Source organism: Gigantopelta aegis, chromosome 12, assembly GCF_016097555.1.
Source record: "Gigantopelta aegis isolate Gae_Host chromosome 12, Gae_host_genome, whole genome shotgun sequence".
Taxonomy (NCBI): Eukaryota; Metazoa; Mollusca; class Gastropoda; order Neomphalida; family Peltospiridae; genus Gigantopelta; species Gigantopelta aegis.
Genome location: NC_054710.1, coordinates 52517039 through 52526098, shown reverse-complemented (window position 1 = coordinate 52526098; position 9060 = coordinate 52517039).

The window sequence follows — 9060 nt, the reverse complement described above, 5'->3', positions numbered from 1 at the left end:
AAGGTAATCTGAATCGTGGTAGCCACGTCAGTATTTAACATGTCTAGTCATACACGTTGGAGAAGGTAATCTGAATCGTGGTAGCCACGTCAGTATTTAACATGTCTAGTCATACACGTTGGAGAAGGTAATCTGAATCGTGGTAGCCACGTCAGTATTTAACATGTCTAGTCATACACGTTGGAGAAGGTAATCTGAATCGTGGTAGCCACGTCAGTATTTAACATGTCTAGTCATACACGTTGGAGAAGGTAATCTGAATCGTGGTAGCCACGTCAGTATTTAACATGTCTAGTCATACACGTTGGAGAAGGTAATCTGAATCGTGGTAGCCACGTCAGTATTTAACATGTCTAGTCATACACGTTGGAGAAGGTAATCTGAATCGTGGTAGCCACGTCAGTATTTAACATGTCTAGTCATACACGTTGGAGAAGGTAATCTGAATCGTGGTAGCCACGTCAGTATTTAACATGTCTAGTCATACACGTTGGAGAAGGTAATCTGAATCGTGGTAGCCACGTCAGTATTTAACATGTCTAGTCATACACGTTGGAGAAGGTAATCTGAATCGTGGTAGCCACGTCAGTATTTAACATGTCTAGTCATACACGTTGGAGAAGGTAATCTGAATCGTGGTAGCCACGTCAGTATTTACATGTCTAGTCATACACGTTGGAGAAGGTAATCTGAATCGTGGTAGCCACGTCAGTATTTAACATGTCTAGTCATACACGTTGGAGAAGGTAATCTGAATCGTGGTAGCCACGTCAGTATTTAACATGTCTAGTCATACACGTTGGAGAAGGTAATCTGAATCGTGGTAGCCACGTCAGTATTTAACATGTCTAGTCATACACGTTGGAGAAGGTAATCTGAATCGTGGTAGCCACGTCAGTATTTAACATGTCTAGTCATACACGTTGGAGAAGGTAATCTGAATCGTGGTAGCCACGTCAGTATTTAACATGTCTAGTCATACACGTTGGAGAAGGTAATCTGAATCGTGGTAGCCACGTCAGTATTTAACATGTCTAGTCATACACGTTGGAGAAGGTAATCTGAATCGTGGTAGCCACGTCAGTATTTCGTGGTACATGTCTAGTCATACACGTTGGAGAAGGTAATCTGAATCGTGGTAGCCACGTCAGTATTTAACATGTCTAGTCATACACGTTGGAGAAGGTAATCTGAATCGTGGTAGCCACGTCAGTATTTAACATGTCTAGTCATACACGTTGGAGAAGGTAATCTGAATCGTGGTAGCCACGTCAGTATTTAACATGTCTAGTTACACGTTGGAGAAGGTAATCTGAATCGTGTAGCCACGTCAGTATTTAACATGTCTAGTCATACACGTTGGAGAAGGTAATCTGAATCGTGGTAGCCACGTCAGTATTTAACATGTCTAGTCATACACGTTGGAGAAGGTAATCTGAATCGTGGTAGCCACGTCAGTATTTAACATGTCTAGTCATACACGTTGGAGAAGGTAATCTGAATCGTGGTAGCCACGTCAGTATTTAACATGTCTAGTCATACACGTTGGAGAAGGTAATCTGAATCGTGGTAGCCACGTCAGTATTTAACATGTCTAGTCATACACGTTGGAGAAGGTAATCTGAATCGTGGTAGCCACGTCAGTATTTAACATGTCTAGTCATACACGTTGGAGAAGGTAATCTGAATCGTGGTAGCCACGTCAGTATTTAACATGTCTAGTCATACACGTTGGAGAAGGTAATCTGAATCGTGGTAGCCACGTCAGTATTTAACATGTCTAGTCATACACGTTGGAGAAGGTAATCTGAATCGTGGTAGCCACGTCAGTATTTAACATGTCTAGTCATACACGTTGGAGAAGGTAATCTGAATCGTGGTAGCCACGTCAGTATTTAACATGTCTAGTCATACACGTTGGAGAAGGTAATCTGAATCGTGGTAGCCACGTCAGTATTTAACATGTCTAGTCATACACGTTGGAGAAGGTAATCTGAATCGTGGTAGCCACGTCAGTATTTAACATGTCTAGTCATACACGTTGGAGAAGGTAATCTGAATCGTGGTAGCCACGTCAGTATTTAACATGTCTAGTCATACACGTTGGAGAAGGTAATCTGAATCGTGGTAGCCACGTCAGTATTTAACATGTCTAGTCATACACGTTGGAGAAGGTAATCTGAATCGTGGTAGCCACGTCAGTATTTAACATGTCTAGTCATACACGTTGGAGAAGGTAATCTGAATCGTGGTAGCCACGTCAGTATTTGTCTACATGTCTAGTCATATTTAACACGTTGTTGGAGAAGGTAATCTGAATCGTGGTAGCCATTTACGTCAGTATTTAACATGTCTAGTCATACACGTTGGAGAAGGTAATCTGAATCGTGGTAGCCACGTCAGTATTTAACATGTCTAGTCATACACGTTGGAGAAGGTAATCTGAATCGTGGTAGCCACGTCAGTATTTAACATGTCTAGTCATACACGTTGGAGAAGGTAATCTGAATCGTGGTAGCCACGTCAGTATTTAACATGTCTAGTCATACACGTTGGAGAAGGTAATCTGAATCGTGGTAGCCACGTCAGTATTTAACATGTCTAGTCATACACGTTGGAGAAGGTAATCTGAATCGTGGTAGCCACGTCAGTATTTAACATGTCTAGTCATACACGTTGGAGAAGGTAATCTGAATCGTGGTAGCCACGTCAGTATTTAACATGTCTAGTCATACACGTTGGAGAAGGTAATCTGAATCGTGGTAGCCACGTCAGTATTTAACATGTCTAGTCATACACGTTGGAGAAGGTAATCTGAATCGTGGTAGCCACGTCCGTATTTAACATGTATTTAACATGTCTAGTCATACACGTTGGAGAAGGTAATCTGAATCGTGGTAGCCACGTCAGTATTTAACATGTCTAGTCATACACGTTGGAGAAGGTAATCTGAATCGTGGTAGCCACGTCAGTATTTAACATGTCTAGTCATACACGTTGGAGAAGGTAATCTGAATCGTGGTAGCCACGTCAGTATTTAACATGTCTAGTCATACACGTTGGAGAAGGTAATCTGAATCGTGGTAGCCACGTCAGTATTTAACGTCTAGTCATACACGTTGGAGAAGGTAATCTGAATCGTGGTAGCCACGTCAGTATTTAACATGTCTAGTCATACACGTTGGAGAAGGTAATCTGAATCGTGGTAGCCACGTCAGTATTTAACATGTCTAGTCATACACGTTGGAGAAGGTAATCTGAATCGTGGTAGCCACGTCAGTATTTAACATGTCTAGTCATACACGTTGGAGAAGGTAATCTGAATCGTGGTAGCCACGTCAGTATTTAACATGTCTAGTCATACACGTTGGAGAAGGTAATCTGAATCGTGGTAGCCACGTCAGTATTTAACATGTCTAGTCATACACGTTGGAGAAGGTAATCTGAATCGTGGTAGCCACGTCAGTATTTAACATGTCTAGTCATACACGTTGGAGAAGGTAATCTGAATCGTGGTAGCCACGTCAGTATTTAACATGTCTAGTCATACACGTTGGAGAAGGTAATCTGAATCGTGGTAGCCACGTCAGTATTTAACATGTCTAGTCATACACGTTGGAGAAGGTAATCTGAATCGTGGTAGCCACGTCAGTATTTAACATGTCTAGTCATACACGTTGGAGAAGGTAATCTGAATCGTGGTAGCCACGTCAGTATTTAACATGTCTAGTCATACACGTTGGAGAAGGTAATCTGAATCGTGGTAGCCACGTCAGTATTTAACATGTCTAGCTATAAACGTTGGAGAAGGTAATCTGAATCGTGGTAGCCACGTCAGTATTTAACATGTCTAGTCATACACGTTGGAGAAGGTAATCTGAATCGTGGTAGCCACGTCAGTATTTAACATGTCTAGTCAGTATTTAACATGTCTAGTCATACACGTTGGAGAAGGTAATCTGAATCGTGGTAGCCACGTCAGTATTTAACATGTCTAGTCATACACGTTGGAGAAGGTAATCTGAATCGTGGTAGCCACGTCAGTATTTAACATGTCTAGTCATACACGTTGGAGAAGGTAATCTGAATCGTGGTAGCCACGTCAGTATTTACATGTCTAGTCATACACGTTGGAGAAGGTAATCTGAATCGTGGTAGCCACGTCAGTATTTAACATGTCTAGTCATACACGTTGGAGAAGGTAATCTGAATCGTGGTAGCCACGTCAGTATTTAACATGTCTAGTCATACACGTTGGAGAAGGTAATCTGAATCGTGGTAGCCACGTCAGTATTTAACATGTCTAGTCATACACGTTGGAGAAGGTAATCTGAATCGTGGTAGCCACGTCAGTATTTAACATGTCTAGTCATACACGTTGGAGAAGGTAATCTGAATCGTGGTAGCCACGTCAGTATTTAACATGTCTAGTCATACACGTTGGAGAAGGTAATCTGAATCGTGGTAGCCACGTCAGTATTTAACATGTCTAGTCATACACGTTGGAGAAGGTAATCTGAATCGTGGTAGCCACGTCAGTATTTAACATGTCTAGTCATACACGTTGGAGAAGGTAATCTGAATCGTGGTAGCCACGTCAGTATTTAACATGTCTAGTCATACACGTTGGAGAAGGTAATCTGAATCGTGGTAGCCACGTCAGTATTTAACATGTCTAGTCATACACGTTGGAGAAGGTAATCTGAATCGTGGTAGCCACGTCAGTATTTAACATGTCTAGTCATACACGTTGGAGAAGGTAATCTGAATCGTGGTAGCCACGTCAGTATTTAACATGTCTAGTCATACACGTTGGAGAAGGTAATCTGAATCGTGGTAGCCACGTCAGTATTTAACATGTCTAGTCATACACGTTGGAGAAGGTAATCTGAATCGTGGTAGCCACGTCAGTATTTAACATGTCTAGTCATACACGTTGGAGAGAAGGTAATCTGAATCGTGGTAGCCACGTCAGTATTTAACATGTCTAGTCATACACGTTGGAGAAGGTAATCTGAATCGTGGTAGCCACGTCAGTATTTAACATGTCTAGTCATACACGTTGGAGAAGGTAATCTGAATCGTGGTAGCCACGTCAGTATTTAACATGTCTAGTCATACACGTTGGAGAAGGTAATCTGAATCGTGGTAGCCACGTCAGTATTTAACATGTCTAGTCATACACGTTGGAGAAGGTAATCTGAATCGTGGTAGCCACGTCAGTATTTAACATGTCTAGTCATACACGTTGGAGAAGGTAATCTGAATCGTGGTAGCCACGTCAGTATTTAACATGTCTAGTCATACACGTTGGAGAAGGTAATCTGAATCGTGGTAGCCACGTCAGTATTTAACATGTCTAGTCATACACGTTGGAGAAGGTAATCTGAATCGTGGTAGCCACGTCAGTATTTAACATGTCTAGTCTGATACACGTTGGAGAAGGTAATCTGAATCGTGGTAGCCACGTCAGTATTTTAACATGTCTAGTCTACACGTTGGAGAAGGTAATCTGAATCGTGGTAGCCACGTCAGTATTTAACATGTCTAGTCATACACGTTGGAGAAGGTAATCTGAATCGTGGTAGCCACGTCAGTATTTAACATGTCTAGTCATACACGTTGGAGAAGGTAATCTGAATCGTGGTAGCCACGTCAGTATTTAACATGTCTAGTCATACACGTTGGAGAAGGTAATCTGAATCGTGGTAGCCACGTCAGTATTTACATGTCTATGTCTAGTCATATTTAACACGTTGGAGAAGGTAATCTGAATCGTGGTAGCCACGTCAGTATTTAACATGTCTAGTCATACACGTTGGAGAAGGTAATCTGAATCGTGGTAGCCACGTCAGTATTTAACATGTCTAGTCATACACGTTGGAGAAGGTAATCTGAATCGTGGTAGCCACGTCAGTATTTAACATGTCTAGTCATACACGTTGGAGAAGGTAATCTGAATCGTGGTAGCCACGTCAGTATTTAACATGTCTAGTCATACACGTTGGAGAAGGTAATCTGAATCGTGGTAGCCACGTCAGTATTTAACATGTCTAGCTATAAACGTTGGAGAAGGTAATCTGAATCGTGGTAGCCACGTCAGTATTTAACATGTCTAGTCATACACGTTGGAGAAGGTAATCTGAATCGTGGTAGCCACGTCAGTATTTAACATGTCTAGTCATACACGTTGGAGAAGGTAATCTGAATCGTGGTAGCCACGTCAGTATTTAACATGTCTAGTCATACACGTTGGAGAAGGTAATCTGAATCGTGGTAGCCACGTCAGTATTTAACATGTCTAGTCATACACGTTGGAGAAGGTAATCTGAATCGTGGTAGCCACGTCAGTATTTAACATGTCTAGTCATACACGTTGGAGAAGGTAATCTGAATCGTGGTAGCCACGTCAGTATTTAACATGTCTAGTCATACACGTTGGAGAAGGTAATCTGAATCGTGGTAGCCACGTCAGTATTTAACATGTCTAGTCTGATAGCCACGTCAGTATTTAACATGTCGTTGGAGAAGGTAATCTGAATCGTGGTAGCCACGTCAGTATTTAACATGTCTAGTCATACACGTTGGAGAAGGTAATCTGAATCGTGGTAGCCACGTCAGTATTTAACATGTCTAGTCATACACGTTGGAGAAGGTAATCTGAATCGTGGTAGCCACGTCAGTATTTAACATGTCTAGTCATACACGTTGGAGAAGGTAATCTGAATCGTGGTAGCCACGTCAGTATTTAACATGTCTAGTCATACACGTTGGAGAAGGTAATCTGAATCGTGGTAGCCACGTCAGTATTTAACATGTCTAGTCATACACGTTGGAGAAGGTAATCTGAATCGTGGTAGCCACGTCAGTATTTAACATGTCTAGTCATACACGTTGGAGAAGGTAATCTGAATCGTGGTAGCCACGTCAGTATTTAACATGTCTAGTCATACACGTTGGAGAAGGTAATCTGAATCGTGGTAGCCACGTCAGTATTTAACATGTCTAGTCATACACGTTGGAGAAGGTAATCTGAATCTGAATCGTGGTAGCCACGTCAGTATTTAACATGTCTAGTCATACACGTTGGAGAAGGTAATCTGAATCGTGGTAGCCACGTCAGTATTTAACATGTCTAGTCATACACGTTGGAGAAGGTAATCTGAATCGTGGTAGCCACGTCAGTATTTAACATGTCTAGTCATACACGTTGGAGAAGGTAATCTGAATCGTGGTAGCCACGTCAGTATTTAACATGTCTAGTCATAGTATTTAACGTTGGAGAAGGTAATCTGAATCGTGGTAGCCACGTCAGTATTTAACATGTCTAGTCATAGGTAACGTTGGAGAAGGTAATCTGAATCGTGGTAGCCACGTCAGTATTTAACATGTCTAGTCATACACGTTGGAGAAGGTAATCTGAATCGTGGTAGCCACGTCAGTATTTAACATGTCTAGTCATACACGTTGGAGAAGGTAATCTGAATCGTGGTAGCCACGTCAGTATTTAACATGTCTAGTCATACACGTTGGAGAAGGTAATCTGAATCGTGGTAGCCACGTCAGTATTTAACATGTCTAGTCTACGTTGGAGAAGGTAATCTGAATCGTGGTAGCCACGTCAGTATTTAACATGTCTAGTCATACACGTTGGAGAAGGTAATCTGAATCGTGGTAGCCACGTCAGTATTTAACATGTCTAGTCATACACGTTGGAGAAGGTAATCTGAATCGTGGTAGCCACGTCAGTATTTAACATGTCTAGTCATACACGTTGGAGAAGGTAATCTGAATCGTGGTAGCATACACGTTGGAGAAGGTAATCTGAATCGTGGTAGCCACGTCAGTATTTGACATGTCTATTCATACAAGTTGGAGAAGGTAATCTGAATCGTGGTAGCCACGTCAGTATTTAACATGTCTAGTCATACACGTTGGAGAAGGTAATCTGAATCGTGGTAGCCACGTCAGTATTTAACATGTCTAGTCATACACGTTGGAGAAGGTAATCTGAATCGTGGTAGCCACGTCAGTATTTAACATGTCTAGTCATACACGTTGGAGAAGGTAATCTGAATCGTGGTAGCCACGTCAGTATTTAACATGTCTAGTCATACACGTTGGAGAAGGTAATCTGAATCGTGGTAGCCACGTCAGTATTTAACATGTCTAGTCATACACGTTGGAGAAGGTAATCTGAATCGTGGTAGCCACGTCAGTATTTAGTCATACACATAATCTGTCGTGGTAGCCACGTCAGTATTTAACATGTCTAGTCATACACGTTGGAGAAGGTAATCTGAATCGTGGTAGCCACGTCAGTATTTAACATGTCTAGTCATACACGTTGGAGAAGGTAATCTGAATCGTGGTAGCCACGTCAGTATTTAACATGTCTAGTCATACACGTTGGAGAAGGTAATCTGAATCGTGGTAGCCACGTCAGTATTTAACATGTCTAGTCATACACGTTGGAGAAGGTAATCTGAATCGTGGTAGCCACGTCAGTATTTAACATGTCTAGTCATACACGTTGGAGAAGGTAATCTGAATCGTGGTAGCCACGTCAGTATTTAACATGTCTAGTCATACACGTTGGAGAAGGTAATCTGAATCGTGGTAGCCACGTCAGTATTTAACATGTCTAGTCATACACGTTGGAGAAGGTAATCTGAATCGTGGTAGCCACGTCAGTATTTAACATGTCTAGTCATACACGTTGGAGAAGGTAATCTGAATCGTGGTAGCCACGTCAGTATTTAACATGTCTAGTCATACACGTTGGAGAAGGTAATCTGAATCGTGGTAGCCACGTCAGTATTTAACATGTCTAGTCATACACGTTGGAGAAGGTAATCTGAATCGTGGTAGCCACGTCAGTATTTAACATGTCTAGTCATACACGTTGGAGAAGGTAATCTGAATCGTGGTAGCCACGTCAGTATTTAACATGTCTAGTCATACACGTTGGAGAAGGTAATCTGAATCGTGGTAGCCACGTCAGTATTTAACATGTCTAGTCATACACGTTGGAGAAGGTAATCTGAATCGTGGTAGCCA